Here is an 18801-nt window from a genome sequence, read left to right as displayed (position 1 = left end):
CAGGGGAACCTTTTTGTTTTTCGGAGACAAGTTCTTGGTATGTAACCCATGCTGGTTTGAGCTCAGGATCCTCCTGCTTCAGCCTTCCAATAGTAGGATTATAGGTGCATGTCACCACACTCAGCTTGAGGGAAGCTTCACACTGTCTTCAGGCTCTTAATGCATGAAAATGATTTGTACATTGGTTCAGCTGGAAAAATACCTTTAAAATTACATTATTTAAATGCAGTTGCCTTTAAATCAGTCTTCCTATGTAGAAATACAGCTGGAAGTAAAAACTTACAGAAATAATGTTTGCAAGTACTACTTTTTGAAACTTTTGTGAATCTAGTGTATAACTGCCTTTATAAAAACAGCCATTTAACTAAAAACTGTGATTCCTTTAGATTCTAGTGATTCTATAAATAGTAGAGTCATTAAAGTTGTTATACATTTTTTTCTATACTGAATGCCAGATGATTTTGTGTTACATCCTTAAAATACAGGCAAAAGCTCTTATTGTTGACTTTTGTGTCTTGGGGTTTGCAGAGCAGATTAGCACTTCTGGCTTACTTACAAATCCTCCTGTATTGTCACAGAGCTGAAGATTGGTCTTTGGTCATTGTAATATTTGATGCTTGCTGTTGTTTCTTGGATATTTTTTCTCCTTACAGTTGAAAACTCCTGTGATCTATGTCCTTTTGTCTGTACACATGTCTTCACTTTGGGAGGATTTTCCAAGCTTCACTTGGTGGGTCCTTCTTGTTACTTGCACATTATAATACAAAGAAAGGGGCATTGATTTTTTCTGAAAATACTGTTTTGTTAGCCAAGGACCAATACCTCCCTAGCAGTTATACTGCCTCCTGTATTATGAAAGTATCTGTGCAATGTTCTGACTTTCTCATAAACTCTATTTTCCTCAGAATCACATCTGTCTATGGACAGTCCTACACAGGTTAATCATCATTTTAAGTTTTATCAGGATTTTGCATATGTAGCTTTTCTAGAAGCAAACGCCCTCCAAAAACCTACCATTTTTAAGTATAACCTTTTTTCTTTGTGTACTATGGACTCTATGAAACATGGTGGACTTTCTAATGTGACAGTTCCACTTACTGTCACATTTCACATTCATTCTGAATTTATCACACATGTGTTAAGTAGGTCACATCATTATGTCTGTATGCTTTCTATATATTGAATAAATTTGCAACTGTAGCATGATTAAGGGAAACTAAACAATATAGTTGTCTAGGGAATTATTAATGACAATTTGATAGGCCACAGTGTAAGTTATTTATAGCAGTCTTTTTTTTTTTGGTCTTTTTCCTTTTTATCGGTACCAGGGATCGAACTCACGACTGCCTGCTTGCAAGGCAGGCACTTATGCCGCTGAGCTAAACCCCCAGCCCCTGTGTAAGTTATTTATAAGCAGTTATGTTGGATGAAGCACAAGAATATTTATCTAGATTTATGTGTAATAAAAACTTATAAAAAGGGTGATTTTGATATCTTCTTCCAAACACATCTACCTATATAAATATATAAGTAGTATATACACCTGTAATATAAATATATACACTGTATTCTTTTATTTATGTGTAGTTCTTTCCTCAACATTTTGATCTAACAAGTATTAAATTTATGTCTGCAAACTTTTTGAATAAGTTACGTAGATTTCAATATATTATGGGGAGGTGCTATACAAATTTCTATGTGACTGCTAAAAGTAGTAGGCACCATTTGTACATTTCTTTTGTTCTTTTTTTTTTTTTTTTTTTGGTATTTTTGTGTCAGGGTTATGCTATGCAGTTCAGGCTAGCCTGGAACTCACTTTGTAGCCCAAGCTGGCTTCAAACTTCCAGCAGTCCTCCTGCCTCAGTCTCCTGAGTGCAGGGATTATAGGAGTGTGCCTCCGTGTGTGGCTCTTTTTATCTTTTGACAACCCTATGAATTGGATGGCTTGTTTTTTTGTAATGTGAAACCAATCTTAGGTCATACCATCTATTCAAATATTTATAAAATGACCTTGGAATTTGAGCTCACGTCTTTTGTACATTAAACTTGAAATAAATATAAATGGTAAAAATCTAAGTATTAACTCTTAGTCTTTGATTTAATAGTAATTGTAATTTGGGAGTGACTCTAGAAGTTCATGTGAATGTTTGCTGTTTTGTTGATACCTTTTTTTTTTAACATATTCAAAATGAGATCTAAAACCTTAGTTATTTCTTGACTACATTTCACTTTGGGTTTGTTCTGTTTGATATTGTCCTATACTATTATTTTTGTGAAGCAATAAAGGAGGCTGGCCTTTAAGAAGAAAAATTAAATATGTCTAAGGGAAGTTGTGGATCTTAGCCAGAAAAAGAGACATTTTTGAATATGCTTCAAAATGGAATGTTGAATTCAGTGTCTTTGGATATGAATCAATCCGTTACACCTTCTAGGGAAAGAAGTCAATCTGTGACACATTTTCACAGACTGTTCTAGCTTTGTAAAAAATTTTCATGGTCTTTATTTAGATTTCTTGAAAATGTCAGAGATCTTATATTCATAAATCTTGTCTCTTTTTTCCCCTTGCCTGCCACCCTCAAATATTTGAAAGAGGTTTATTAATAGCTGCTACTTTTTAGAAATTAATGTAGTTCTTTTGAAATTTCTCTCTTTGAGTTTTTGAGACAGGGATCTTGCTATGTTACAGTTCAGGTTAGCCTTCAATTCAAGGTAGTCTGCTTGCAACAGCCTCTCAACTGCAAGGACTCCAGGTGTGCCACCACACCCTACTTGGCACACTTGTGCTGTACATAATGATCACATTCATCACAGGGAATTTGTACATGTACAAAATATATAGTGATCTCCCCTTTGAAATATCTTTTAAATGCTAACATGAGCAGTGGTATCCGAACTGGGATAATATGTGTATCCTTTTCTTATGATTTTAAGTCAATTATAACAAGACAGTAACTAGACTTTTTAATAACCTCTTTCTAATGTTCTTGCTTCCTCTCTGTATTTTGACACCTATTTTGCCATGCTGTGGGAACTGGTATTCTAGGAGCAAAGTGACTTAGCTTTCCTGTCTTGCAGGTATAGTAATACCATGATTTTTGGAAAGGGTTGAAGATGATAAAAGAAATAAACATGGCCCTTAAAGTAGATTCCATTTAGGAAGAGGAAATGTTATATGTCAGACAGGAGGCAAAACTATTACCAGCACGGGGCAGGAAGCAAGAAGACATATGTTTGTTCTATTTTTGGTCATTCTCCAAATGTTAATAGAATACTCACTTCTTATAGAATTTAAATTACAGTTTCCAATAATTATAAAACAGAGATGTTGCAGACTGTTTTCCTGAGCAGGGAAGTGATGTAGTGAAGAGTAAGGAGGATCCAGTCAGGCTTATCTAAGGTTGCATCTATGCAACTAGCAATTAGTTGTATGAGTTTAGACAAATAATTTATCTTGTAGCGTACTTTTTTCCCCTCTGCAAACTGGGAGTATCTTCCACAAGAGAAAACTCCTGTTTGTACTTAGGACACTGAGATACTTATGGCTTTCCCTTGTGTTAACTATGCCCTCATGAAACTTTATTCCATGTGGAGCTTATGGCCACTCTAGGTTTAAATTCTTTCACTTAAGGAAACCTTTCATAAAAAAAAAAAAAAAAAAAAAAAAAAAAAAAAAAAAAACTTCTTTTCCTCTTAGACCTGGTATTGACTGTATTTCATCGAATGGGTTCTGTCCTTTCGCCATCCTGGATGATTGGAGGAATGAGATATGATGACAGACCAGAATTAATTAAGTTCATTTTTTATACTAAGAGTAGGGAGTGTCTAAACTGCTTGGACCAAGAGATAAGAACTGTGACCATGGAAAGAAGTAATGGATGCTAGGCAAGTAGATTCAAAATATTTTTACTGTAATATCCCAGAAAAACCATGTAGTATTTAAATTTGGTGTTTCTAACTTATTTCTCTTAGCATTATGGTATCAAAGTGCATCCATTTTCCCACAAATGACTCACTTAGCCTTCTTTATGGCAGAGTAGTACTTCATTGTATATAAATGCCTCATTCTATTTATACGTTCACCTGCCAGGGGACAAACAGGTCACTTCCAAAATTTAGCTATTATGAATTGTACTACTATAAAGATGTGTATACATGTATCACCGTAATATGATGTTTTTAACTCTTTGCGGAAGATATATAGCTGGGTCAAATGGAATTTCCAGTTTCAATTTTTGAGAAATCCCATATTTATCTCCATAGCGGTTGTACTAGTTTACCTTCTCATGAACATTATAGAAGTTCCCTTCCCACCAACAGCATTTATTTTCTTGATAACAGCCATTTTTTTCTGGAGTAAGATGGAACTGTGGTGGTATTTTAATTTGAATTTCTCTAATAGCCAGTAGTGTGAACATTTCTTCTCTGCATTTATTGGTCATTTATATGTCTGAGAAATATCTCTTTACTTCATTTGCCCATTTTTTGATTGGATATTTTATTTTGGGGAATCTTAATTTTTTGAATTGTTTTCATATTCAAAAGATTTTAGTGTCTGCTTGAGGAGTAGTTGGCAAAGATTTTTTTCCCCATTGTGTAGGTTGTCTCTTTGCTCTGTTGGTTGTTTTCCTTTGCTGTGCAGAAGCTTGTACAGGTTGTTGGCACATTTGCCATCATTTTTGGCAGAAGAATTACTCCTTAAGCAAATGACCTTCACAGGAAAGTAGGAAGATTTCTCAGGTTTATTATCATAAGATATAAATAAAATATCTCCAGGGAGGGATGGGAGAGAAGGTCATTTCTCCAAAGGTCTTTGGAGGTGTATCCAAAGCATGAAAGACATGCTCCAGCTTCCAAGTTTTCTGTTTCTTTCAGTATCTTTGTACTTTTTGCTTAAAAGTCTGTGACTGTTCAGGAACATGAGAAATCCAGAGAAAATTGTTTCTTAATAGTAATTCTAAATTTCAGAAGCTACATCTATTCACACTTGAACTTAGATTAAGGGATAAAATGTTTTCAGAATTTTATCTGTTTTTCTTTCCGACTTTTGGCACTGTCTCTGTATTGGCTCATTGTCAAGTAGGTACTTATGCTCTTTCAGTTTAACTACTTCAGCTGAAAAAGAAGTTTCTTTCCTGATTAGTTCCTGTAAAAATGTTGGGGGTACTAGGTATGCAGCTGAGTTGTCAAACACTTGCTTAGCAAGGCATTGGGCTTAATTGCCAATGCAAAATAAAAAGAAAAATGTAGGGCAGCATTCAGACTTAGCTATTCAATTTGGGCCACATACCCATTCCTGAACTACTTAATGCTCCAGGGACAGTACATGCTGATTCTGAAGACCTATACTATGTGCCTACTGCAGAAACTTGAGAGTGTGGATATTAGTGCCACCCAAGACACACAGATTAATGACGAGTATTTAGAAAAAGAAAATTTCTTGTATTACTTAAAAGATATTTTCCTTATCAGAACTCACCATAGATTTCATACACAAAGTCGTAAAATATGTAGTGATTACTTTCTAATAAAGCTTAATCCTCCTCATCAACCTCTCTAATTATACAGGCTCTCATCCTGTTTCCCCATCTCAAGTCCACTTCCCATCTCCACAAAACCTATTTCCTATCATCTTTATTTTATTTGCTCTTAAATTATTTGTATTTTGGATTTCTCATAAAAGAGAAACCAACCATTCAGTATTTAATCTTCTGTCTGATTTGTTTTGCGTACCTTGTAGACTCAAGGTAACTCAATTTCTCGTTCTCTATGGCTGAGGAGTATTCCACTGTGTATCCATACCACATTTTCTTTACCCATTCATCTGTTGATGGGCATATAGGTGATTCCATAATTTAGCAGTTATGCATCGGGCTGCTATGAACATGAATATGCATGTATCACTCTACTATGATGTGTGTAACTCTTTTTGGAAGACACTATGTATTCAGGGTTAAATGGAATTTCTATTTTTCGTGGTTGATGAATCTCCATACTGATTTCCATACTGCTTGCATTAGTTTACATTTCTAGCAACAATATAAAAGGATTTCTTTTTTACCTTGATCTTGCCAGCATTTCTTGATTTTCACTTCCATGATAGTCTTTCCTGCTGGAGTGAAATGGGATCTCAGTGTTCGTTTTGATTTACATTGTATTGGTGCCCAAAGATGCTGAGCATTTTTGGAAGGGTGTGCTCTTGTTCCTGGCTGCTCCCTGCACTCTGCTTCCTGGCTGTGTGTAATGAACAGCTTCCCTTTCCCTTGTCCTTCCACCATGCCGTGTCCACCTTGGAGCTGAGCCCACTGGAAACTCAAGCAGGTGAACCTCTCCTTCTTTAGTTGTCGTTGGGTACTGTGTCCCAGGTGAAGTGACTGATACTCTTGCCTGCTCTAACCCATTCAGCTCTTGAGGTTCTTGGGGAGGACTGTGAGAAGATGAGAAAATAAAGAAGAGACAAAGTTGGAGTCAGGTGGAGCCCTTACTCTCCTGATGGGAGAGAAAACACTGCTCCACCACTATAGCAGTTTATACACCTGGAAGAAGAAGGTCAGTTTCACCACACTGCCTAGCAACTTTTTGCCTGGCTGGCCTGGGCTCCTTTTCTTGGCTCTGGAACAGGTTGTTTGCCTGGCTTGTTTTGGGCTGTTTTCAGGGCTAGACTTGCTGTAGTCCCACGCGGGATCAATCTCTAGCTTCAGTGGCTCCCTACACTTGCCAAATGCAAAAGAAATAAAAATGCTTGTTTGGAGGAAAAGAACCCTATAGAAATTGACAAAACATTAAAGGTTAGCAGACTGGTTTCAGAGCATAACAGACACACTGCGTTTGGTTAGTTTCCTGACCAGAAGGAAAGGAATGATCTTTCTGGTAACATTTCTAAAGTGTCATTTGAATCCTATGAAAGTCAAGGAAGCTGGGGGGAAAGACAGGAAACAGAATTGGCAAATGAAACAAGAAGGGTTTGGAAGAGGAGGGGAGCAGATGATAAACTAGAAGGCCGGATTAGATCTAGGAGAGCACAGGCCAACGACGAGACATTAACAGGGTTGTAAATGGCATACAGTTGGTGCTCTCTCTATGGCTTCTGCCACTGTAAAGTCAGCCACCTGTGAATCAAGAATATTTTAAAAAAATTACACCTGTACTGAACCAGTCCCGCCTATGTACTGAGGGATGACTGTGTATTGACATTGGTAATAAAGAAGAGAGCCAGTGACCAAGAACCATCTTAGAAGATCTACACTTTGAAGGATTGTGGAGAAAACTGCCAATTCAAGGGTCATACTTTGGGACTGAAAAACATGTGAAATGGAGGAAGCATGTTTCTCAGACTTTCTTCAGTTTTTGGAAGTATTTTTTTCTTACATACTTAAGTCTTTAGGTTGTTACAGTTACTTTGTGCGTGCGTGTGTGCGTGCATGTGTGTGTGCGTGTGTGTGTGTGTGCATGCTTGTGTGTGTGTTTGAGACAAGGTCTTGAAGTGTAGTTTAGACAGGTTGAAATCACTGTACAGCCCAGCTAGACTACAATGCCTGGTAGCCCTCTTGTCTCAGCCTCCTCAGTGTTGGGATTACAGACATGTGCCACCATGCCTGACTGTAACAGTATTTGAACAACTGCAATCCCTTGTTGCTTTTGATGTGTCTTGAGCATAAAGTTTTATTCTGTGAAAATGGAGAACAACAAGAATTACCTCTTCAAAGTGGAGAGTAGGAGGGGGAAAAGGTAAAGAATGTTACACATAGGGACACTAGAGACGAGGAGAGTGAGCCGTGACTAGACAGGTGAGTATGGAATTCTCGCTGTGGTTTGGGGACTCCGATAAACTGACACAGTTAATTTCCAGTAATACTTTGCTCCATGTGTGCATTTTTTTCTTTTTCTCTGCTGTGAGCAATTCTGACTCCTTGAATTTATTCTTGCAGCTCAGGTCTTTTGGCTAGACCTATGGTCGTTACTGAGACTTCACTGCACATTTGTCAAGTGTGTTCCTCGTCCCTAATGTGTAGATACCTCAACATGGACCTGCTACTTTAGCTAACACGAGCCAGCAATGAATAATAGTAAGGTAGGATCACTTTACAGTTCTTCATTAAGTGAAGCATTTTTTTCTCTCTGAAATCGTAACAGTTTTGATTTTGTAGGGCTTTGTTTTGTGTTTTGAGATAGGTTTTGCTATGTAATCCAGGCTTACTTTGAACTTGCTGTGTAGCCCAGGGTAGCCTCAAACTCCAGCTCGGTGATGAATTTAGAATTTCAGTGACAACAAACAGCTGACTGTGGCACGTGTACCACAGGTTCACCGCCACTGCTCTAGATCCTCCTGTCCCAGCCTCCGAGTGCTGGGAGGACAGGCAAGCCTGTGCAGTGGATGTGGCACAGCACGCAGCTTGCAGTGTTCGTTATGGGACATTATTCTCCTGTTTTAGCAGACAGCTTTCATTTTATATTTCTGGTTATATTTTGCTTGTCTTTTCATGGATTTATCTTATCTGTGATATACTTGTTATTTTTCTCAACTAATAACGATTTGTAGAATCCCAATCTGATCGTTTGCTCAGCCTATGTGCCTATCAGTCCTAGATTCTTCATTGACTGCATCATTTGTTTTTCTTGAACATTTACCATTCCTTCTGCTTTCTGTATTTCCAAAAAAGACTCTGAGGCCATAGGATATTAAGCCGAAAATTAATTAAAAGTCATAGAAAATTCAATTTCAGGGAGAAAAGTGTTTTTTAAAAACTTAATTTTATTGGTATATTTTAGATGTACATAATGATAGCATTCATCATAGGAAATTTATACCTGTAGATGATATATCTTGATTCTTCTTTTTACCACAATTCTCTCTCTCCCTTTCAACCCTTATTTCCCAAAACTTAGTTTCCATTTTTCCTTCTTTTCTTTTTTGCCCCTTTCCTTCCTTAATCTCTTTTCCTTCCCTTGTTCCCCTTTCCATCTGAACATTTTCTATTAATTTCCTAGTATCTATTATGCATTTGGCCCTTATTTATCCTTTTGTTGGTCACACCAGAGAAACAATGCAATGTTTGAACATATGTTCATCTTATTTCCTTTAAAAGTATGGTCTCAAGCTGCATCTGTTTAGCTAGAAATGTCTCAGGTCTACCCTTCTTTACAGCACAGTAGTACTCCATTGTATAAAAAGTACTATTACATATTGCAGAATTTTCAGATGCTTTATTTCCAATGGTAATGTTATTTCTGACATTATAATTAAACTTCTTAGGGTAACATAACCAATCCTATAGGAAGGAGTTCTCTAAAATGTTTCTGTATATTGTATCAGTATACAGAGTTGCTGAAAGCCAAAAGCCACAAAATCATCTTGCTTATATTTTTTTTCTGCATTCACACATGAAGAATCCCAAAGTATAGTGAATTCTGACTCAGAAGTAAATGTAAGTTTTGTTCATCTTTCCCTTGTTGTTTGCATCCTGCTTCAGCTATAAAAAGGCAGCTTTAGTTTTTGCCCCAACCAGTCCTTTGCTTACAGTGCAGCTAAAATATTATTGAGAATGAAACACAGAGCTTATTTTGCCAAACTTTTCAAAGTCCTGTATGACATTTAGTTATTGGTCTGGATTTTCACACTGTCCGAGGCCTTTTTATCATCTGTTTATTTGTTTGTTTATGTATTTGGTGGTGCTGGGGATCAAACCCAGGATCTTGTGCATACGAGGCAATTGCTCCCCCGCCGAGCCACATCCTCAGCGCCCTTATTCTCTTTAAAAAAGAGAAAATTCTTTTAGCCAGTCTAAAATCTTTCCAGACTGTTACACGAAGTTCTGATAGGTATTTTTATTAGTAGTTTATTTTGGAAAATTTTCAGCATACTGTCATTAGATATATCATATTAGGCTCATTTGAAAGTATCTAGCTTTTTTAAATACCTAGGAAATTCATTTGTTAGCTTTTGGTTTTATGGATTTATCACAGCATATTTATATTCAGCCTCTTTAAATTTATAGTTTTGGTATAAGCTGAAATTGCCTAGATACTGAAATAAAGTCTTCCTAATTCTGTGTCCTTTGTTTCTTCTAAGTTTTTTACTAAATTGTTTTTTGTTTCTTCCCTGAAAACTTTTTAAAGTGTTTTTCTCAAAAGAGTGAAGTTATTATAATTTGTGCTTTATGTGAAAGGCAAATCCTTTACTTATTTATTTTTATTTTTTCAATCCTGTGAGTTTTTCCACTTTGTATTTGGTTATCTTTTGAGTTTTAGAGCTGAAAGTGGTACAGTAGTAAAATAGTATTTAACAGCTGAAAAGGATCTTAAATCTTAGGTTCATTTGTTATCTTTTTGGTTTTGTAACTTCATCCTAGGATATCCTCTCCTCTTTAACTGCAGACTTTGAGAAGCTATGTGACCATCCCGGGATCACATGGCCGATTCTCATGATTTTATTCCTCATGTTCAGGCAAGCTGGCCTCCTTGCATGTTTTCTACCTTCTACCCCTTCAACTTTTCATGCTGACAATGTTCAGTATTATAGAAAACATGAAGATAGGGAACAAGTAAAGGTAATGACTCACATTGCCTTTCATATTTGTTTATATTTAGGACTGCTGAAATTATATTAAAGATATGATAATTTAAAATTTTCAGCATATGTGTCCTTGAGAATACAACTACCTTTCTGCATAATCGTAATACTGATACCATACATAAGAAAATTTACTATTAATTTAAGAAAATGTTATCTTAGACCATTTGTGCTGCTATAACAAAATACCACAGCCTGGATAACTTATAAACCACAGAAATTTCTTATAGTTTTGAAGGCTAGGAAATCCTAGATTGAGGTGCTAAGTGTATGTGAAGCTGTCCCTCTCACGGGGTGCTGTCTGGATGTCCCCCTGGTCAAGGGATGGTGGTGGAGGCCGTTGTCCAAAGCATTTGTAATGAGAGCTTTAATCCCGTCAGTGAAGTAGCCCTTGTGTGGCCTTATCTCCCCAGGGTTACATTGCTTAGCATACTGTGTTGGGGTAAATTCCAGCATATGAATTTGGGATGGATCTACACATTCAAACCATGGCAGTGCTGAATGGAAAGGTCCGCATTTACTCACCTACCAGTCCAATGGCTAAATTACAGGATGAGCAAAAATTGTATATTTTTTCATTAATTTTTATAACATAGTATAATGGTAAATATAAAAATGACAATTTTATCATTTATTCAGTAATTTTGCTATGTATGGTATATTTTAAAACATTCAATACACAGTACAATGTTACATTCTGGACAGTAATATCTAATCTTTTTCCGAGTTCTTTTTGCATTATTGTCTTTCTTTGAACAACATACTTTACACTGTTGGGTTGGCCTTTCCTTTCTGTGGGTGCAGTAATTTCAATAAAATGTCTACCCATAATGGGGAAGTTGTTGATGATGGACGTCCTTGGTGTTTTGCCATTCCATATATCTCAATTATTTGATCTATTAGACCTAATATAAATTGTTTTGAATAATTAACAAATGAGTTTTATTGTTTGATCCAATATAAATATATTTTAATGATACTGTTTTCCTCTCTGATTACAAAATAGCTTGTTAGATATTGGTCAGCTTTATCAGCACCATCTATAGAATTATAATCATTGACTTTTTTGGATTCATTTTTTTTTTTTAAAGTTCTGTCATTTCTCTGTTATGAATAGTTGATGATAAGGAGACATCTTTTTTGTTTGTTTTTCCATTTTATAACAGACTTTTCCTCTCTGATATTCTAGTGTTTCTTTCTCAGTATTTTCTTTTGTATATCTTTTGGCACTTTCTATTCATCCTCAGTGTCCCAAACATATCCATTTTATATTGTAAAAGAATATCACTGAATTCTGAAAAAGTATAAAATTTATATGTAATATACTTACAATAAGAGATTGATAAATAGCACAAAATTACAGGTTATTTTTCACAAATAAACAAGAATTAGTAAAAGAAAATAACTTACTATTACATTTCACTAGAAGCCAATATCAAAGGTGAGTATAACATTCTAAATAAAAAAGTCTGCAAAAATAGTTGGTATAAAACAAATGGGTGTATGACTATATCTCTTGTAAATAAGAATCGACTGGTTAAAATGACTCTTGCCTGAGCAACACCTAAGAGAGTCTGTATATAAACAAACATGCTGTCTGAGTGACGATCAGGATGCATTATTAAGTGATTAAGGTCTCTCCAACCGTCCCTAATTTTTTTTCCCTTTGATCTGGGATTCAGTCAGATTTCACGCATTGTGTTTAGTTCCTAGGCTTTTTTTTGAGACAGGGTTACTGTGTAGTTCAGACTGACCTTGAACTCAGTATGTATCCGAACCTGGCCTCAGACTCACAGTGATTCTCCTGCCTCAGCCTCCTGAGTGCTGGCATTATAGGCATGTGCCACCTGGCAGTTCTTAGGCTTTTTTTTTTGTTTGTTTGCTTTCTTTTTGATTGCTCATGATATGTATTTTCTTTTAAGAAAATTGAATTTATGTATACATATTGTCTCTTTTGGGAATTGTTTTGGGTTTTAGAACATTATTCATCCAAACCTTGTTTGCAGTTTGCATTTTCTTTCAAATTCTCTGAGGTTCTGGAAATAAAAGTCATTTTCAGGGTTTTTTTTTTTCATTCTTTTAAAATATCACTCCAACTTTAAACATACATTGGCTGAGTTTGTTTTTTCATTTGTTATATTAAGTTAAAGATAAGAAGAGTAGAAGACTTCTGTTACATTTGATTCACTGGTACTAGTCAGCACTGAACTCAAAAAGAGAAGTCTGCAGTGGTTGTGCCTTCATTGTATCTCTACCTTCTGTTCAGCTGGTTATATCTAGAAATGTGTATCTTGTCATTGTGAATATTACAAAGCACCAGTCTAAGGCTTTGTCTTTTGAAAAATACTCAATTTTAAGTGAGAAATACATTAAAATACAAATAATGTGTAAGAAAGTTCATAGATATAAGCAGAGCTTGGCACAGTAGTCAAGATTTAAGTACTTCCTGTCTCTGGTCCTTCTGTTATCTATCACTGAGTATTCTTCCTTCCTTCCTATCGAGCTGTACAGATTTGATTTTCTTCAACAATCATATATAGGAAGTAGTTTGCTTTTTACAAGGACTTTTCACTGAGGGGAGAATTGCATTGAGAGGAAAGAGAAAATTTCAGTGGGAAAGGGACTACTGTAAATGTTTTAGAGAATTTGTGAAGCTTTGTCCTCGTTTTTGCTCTAACGAGGCTTAGGTTATACATCTCATGTGCTTTTGCTATATTTTGTACCAATATCTTTTCTGTAATTATTGTTGTGCTTTAGAATGGCTTCTCTTCTGCTAAGCTCCCTGAGGTTAGGACTAGTATTTTCCCTCCCTCCACAATGGAGATGCAACTGAGGGCTTTGTGAGCACCAGGGGAGTGCTCTATCCAGTAGCGGCTACCTCAGCTCCAGGACCTGTGCTTCTCATCTCTGTGTGTTGAGGACATCACTTACTCAGTGTCTGGCATAGACATTTAATAAGTGCTTATCTGGTGAATAAATGGATAAATAAGTCTTTGACTAAGAGATAGTGCAAAAAAACATATAAGGAAACCTTTGCTGGGCAACTCTGGTCATGGTCGGTCTTGCTTTTAGATTGATTTATGGCAGGGGTGCTCAGAAGTAGTTATTAGAAAGGGTCTGGAATAAAGAACAGAAAGGAGATTGTTCCAGTGGAGCTCAGAAGCATTCTCTGAGAGTAGTACAGATACTTGTTAGGGGTAACAGTTGGGAGATTTTTCAGAGAATCAGCTATCATAATATAGGTATTTTTGTCATTTTATGAATTAGAGTGAATATACTTAAATGAAATAATTTTAAGTGTTAAACAATAATTAGAAATCATATTTCAAAGTCATGAAAATGTTAATGTTATCTAGCGTTTCTTTTTAACATGCATTAGAAAGTCTGAGAGAATAGTATAATGAGTTCCCAAGACTTTTTTATCCACCAAACTTCAGCAGTTTTGTTTCATGTCTAAGGCTGGAGTATTTTTTCCTGGAATATTTTAAAGCATTCTATTATATTATTTTGCAAAGTATTAAAGTTTTTCAACTGCCTTTTTAAAAAATTGAGGTAAAATTAGCATAATATCAAAAAAATCATTGAAAAGAAATACACAGTTCAGTGGCACTTAATACATTCCTAATGTACAACTCTGATTGTTGGCTGTCTCTGATTCTAAAACATTTTCATCACCCTGAAAAAAAGCCCTGTACATACTGGGCACTCATTGTCCATTGTCCTTTACGCCTAATCCATGCGGACTACCTGTGTGCTCTATGTATTTATTCTGGATGTTTTATATTAATGGAATCATACTGTAAGTGACCTTTGTGTCTGGTTTCTCTTACTTAGCATGTTTTCAAGTTTCATCCATGTGTAGGTTATGTCCATACCTCGTTATTTTCTGTGACTGAACAATATTGTGTTGCATGAGTGTTACACATTTTCTTTATTCATTCATTAATGGACCTGTGGGTTGTTTCTCCCTTTTGGCTATTGTTATTAGTGCTGTCATGAACATTTATATGTAAGCTTTTATTTGAACACTTGTTTTTATTGCTTTGAGGAATGTATCTAGGAGTGAATTTGCTGGATTACATGGTAATTGTATGTTTAATTATTTGAGGAACTGCCAAACTGTTTTCCACTGTGGCTCAATCAGTTTATATTCCAGTATGAGGGTTCCAGTTTGTCCACATCTTCACCAATACACATTGTTTTCCAGTTTTTGAGTGTAGCTGTTCTGGTGTCATGAAGTGGTATCTTATTGTGGGTTTAATGGGCATTTCCTTGATAACTAGTTGTTGTTCATCTTTTCAGGTGCTCATTTAGTATCCATTTTCTGTGTGGACATGTCTGTTCAAGTGACTGGCGCATTTTAAAATTGGGTTATATGAATGTTAGTTTTACATGTCAACTTGACTGAACTAAAGATGTCAGATAGCTAGTAATATATTTCTGGGTGCTGTCTGTAAGGGTCTCTCTAAAGAGATTAGCATTTAAGTTAGTGGACTGTAGAGATCTTCCTCACTAATGTTATGGTCATCCAATTTTCAAGGGCTTGAGTAGAACAAAAAAGAGGGAGGGTAAATTTGCTCTTTGTGCTTATGGTAAGACATCTGTTTTCCCCAACCCTCAGACGTTGGTGCTCCCTGCTTTTGGTCTTTTGACCTCAGATCATGACTTGTACCACTGTCCATCCCTCCCTCATTCTCAGACCTTTGCATTGTGACTGAATTATTGAACTTCTTGGCTTCATCATTGCATGAGCCAATTCCTACAATAAATTTCCTCTTATATATGTCTTTATATCTCTGTTAGTTCTGTTTCTCTGGAGAACCCCAAGAAGTTTTTGTCTTATTGTTGAATTGTAAGAATTCTGTATATTCTGAATACTAAAATCTTAATGTACATCGTAATAATAGATCTAAGATGTATAAATATTATTTCCACTTCTGCAAGTTGTCTTTTCAATAGATTCATAGTATCCTTTGATGTACAAGTTTTGAAATTTGTTAAAACTCAGTTATTTTATTTCAAGTTACCATTGTTTTTACCGATTGTACCTTGGCTAGCTTGCCCTCAGAACCTACGTGGAACTTTAGAGGACTCTCAGATTTTATCACCATCAGTTTTTATCACCCCAGTTTTTATCGCCTCAGTTTTATCAAATTCCCATAAGAAAGTCCCCATCTTATGCAGACCGTGGTTTCTGTTCAGGAAAATTATTGGGGTTGTTTTCCTATATAATCCAAAGGGGAAATTTTATGTCATGTCATAGTGTTCAGTTGGACTCGGACTTTCTTAAAATATACTCATCACCAAATTAAAGCATTATAAAGGCAAAAATATACTTAAGTGTTTTATTTCCTCTAGTCACTAGAATATTTTATGCCAACCTTTTTATATCTGTAATTTTTAACAAGTGCTGAATATTTCTAACTAAAAATGGTTGGTTCTGTCTCTAACTCACATTATTAGTAGCTGGAGACATTTGATCAGTCATTCCTGCCTTTCTCATGCCTAATAATTTCAAGTACTACTCACATATTTTCTTTTTCCTCATATTTTTTACCTGTATTATAAAACTTTACTTTTTACTTTTCCTTATTAAAGAATTATTTAAAAAAAGAGTATATTAGTTGTAATTTGCATTTAATGTTAGCCAAGAATTGGCTAATAGGCCAAGAGTTGATTATTGGTCTATAACTGTACTTGCATTTAAACTTATGATGTAATATAAAAACTGCAAGCTTAAAACTTACATAGCTAATTTTATATTAGTATATATTAGTTGTATGAAATGAGATTCACTTTATTATATTGTGATAACTTTTATTGTTATTATCTGCTGCTTCCTTTCTTCCTCCTTCCCTCTGATGCTCTTCACCATCTCTAAAAGTCTATCTTCTAGTTTTTAGTCATTTCTTTTTAAATTTTTATTTAGTCTTTTTATAAAAGATTGTTCATGTAAGAGAAAACATGTGACTTTCTGAGACTGGCATATTTTGCTTGAAATAATGGTCTCTAGTTTCATCCATTTTTTTTACAACTGATGTGATTTTGTTCTTTGTGGATGAATAATATTTCTTTGTATGGATATACCAAATTTTCTTTATCCATTCCTCTGTTGGTGAGCATCTAAGATGTTTGCATGGTTTAGTTGTGAATTGTGCTGCTATAAACATGGGCATGCATGTATCACTATAGTATTGTGTTTAGGTCCTTTGAGAATATATTACATGGTATAGCTGGATCAGGTAGTACTTCTGTGTTTAATGTTGTGAGGAATGTCCATATTGATTTCCATAGTATGTGTCATTCTACTAGTTTACATTTCCAGCAACAGTGTGAGTTGCTTTTTCTCTGTATCCTTGCCAGATTTCGTTTTTTGTGTTTTGATGATAGCCATTCTGTTTGGAATGAGGTGGAATCTCAGTGTATTTGAGATTTGCATTTTTCTAATACAATACACATATAGATCACAGAACAGAATAAATGGCACATAAACAAAACATTTGCATTTTTCTAATGACTAATGATATTGAACAGTTTTCATATACATATTGGCCATTTGTACTTCTTTTGAGAAGTGTCTACTCAATTTATTTGCCTGTTTTTTTTCTTTTTTTTTATTTAAAGAAAAGGAAACAAAAAAATACATAGAGATAAAAAAAAGGTAGAAATAATACAAAATTACAGAAAAACAAATGGTAAGAAATTGCTGGTTGATGAGTTATATATTGTCATCTTAGAAATAGCTGTTTAGGTTATAGAATTAAAGTATTTAGAATGACATTCAAAAAGTGACACTACAAACAGTTCTGCTCAATGATAGAACAAAAGCTCAGTAATATGGTTATCAGTCCTACACATTTGTTTTACATCTCAAAGAGGGTAAGATTAAACTTATCAAAACAGAAGAAAACAGTTAAAAAAACAATTTAAAGAAATACAGATTTCAAAGCAAGTCCACTGGAGATCTTCACTGTCTATCTAACTGTCTCTAGTTTCTTACAAATAGTTGTCCCCATCTTCACCCACTTTATATACTTATTGCATATTATAGAACTAATCAAATTATTACAGGATGATGAAGGCTTTTTAGATCTTCAAGATCTAACATTAGGGAAGACAATAATAACTACCATCGCATCTCTCATTCTCTTCATGGTAGCCATCCCCATCTCTACATATGCTGAAATTGAACTCAAGAAACCAGTCCAATGTCATTCTAATCAGCGAATAATAGTATTGCTAGAATTTATATCATAATGCTACAAAATTAGCCTCGGGTTTCTTAGCGTCTCTTCTTCAGAGTATCTGTTCATTACATCTTGCATTATATAATCTGTTCCCGTAAATAATTTGAAAAAAAAACTCATGTGTGAATTTCTAAATATATATCTGTCCTCTCTGTATTATAGGGAAAACCAAGTCGTAGCAAGACAGCAAAACAATTTCCTAGAAAAACATGCAATGGATAAGACATATAAGACCACAATATAGATGATCTTCCATAGTTACTATGTTTTCTCTTGTTATTTTCAATAGATTTGTCCACAACACTGGCTTAATATAGTTAAACATAGTATTACCTATTTTTATAAAAACTCAACTTTGAAAGCATTGTAGGATTTGAGAGCTGTTAATTGTTAATACCAGTATGGATATCCTTTACATCTTGTCATCTTCAGAGTAGTTGCCTCTACTTTTAGGGTTGATACTAACAAGCATACCAAATTCAAATAAAATCAGTCAAGGCCAACCCATAGTCTTATGATTCAGATTCAATTAAGATCAGTCATAGTAAGACAATGTAAGTAATACAGGATTTCAGTTTAAGTTAATAGGAAAGTAAGGATAGTTACCATGGTATAACCTGCTATTTTTGGGTCAAGATGTCTGTGCCCTCAAATCTGACATGAGTGGACAGACCAGAACAAATTAAATTCAAACTAAATATGGCGATAAGACTACTGTGTCTTTTAAATCCTTATATAACATTAACAATGACCTCTGCCTTTTTTTTATAGTGTTTCAGAGCTGTCTATACTAAAGACTATAGCTTACCGTCTCTGCCTCATGTCTGCTACTCCACTTTTCTGCTATAATTTGTCCACCTTATTCCCTCATTCCACTGTCTGCCCCGTTCATTGAGGCCTCTCTGCCACTGTTGCTGGAATCCCGGTATCCCTTCCTCTCTTTCTCTGTAATATCCTTCACCACTCTCTGTAGGGTTGGATTGGTGG

General features: G+C 35.2%; 1 protein-coding gene across 14 annotated transcripts in view; it reads left to right on the top strand.

Annotated features, from left to right (window-relative positions):
• Positions 1–18801, top strand: part of Fer (FER tyrosine kinase) — a 409026-nt gene that overhangs the window by 13980 nt on the left and 376245 nt on the right. For 12 of the 14 annotated variants that reach the window (XR_010046446.1, XR_010046447.1, XR_010046449.1 and 9 more), the window contains exon 2: positions 7926–8068. The exons of 1 other annotated variant lie outside the window; for it this stretch is intronic. The gene's annotated coding sequence lies outside the window, so the exon portion shown is untranslated. Of the gene's footprint in view, positions 1–5921; positions 6547–7925; positions 8069–18801 lie in introns of those variants that run through there. One more of the 14 variants, XM_063245475.1, reaches the window with a different exon arrangement.

The sequence above is a fragment of the Cavia porcellus genome, unplaced genomic scaffold (assembly GCF_034190915.1).
Source record: "Cavia porcellus strain 051 isolate PalLab524CR breed Dunkin Hartley unplaced genomic scaffold, mCavPor4.1 scaffold_2, whole genome shotgun sequence".
Classification (NCBI taxonomy): Eukaryota; Metazoa; Chordata; class Mammalia; order Rodentia; family Caviidae; genus Cavia; species Cavia porcellus.
The sequence above is the reverse complement of the archived record's forward strand: the minus strand, read 5'-3'. Positions and strand labels throughout refer to the sequence as shown.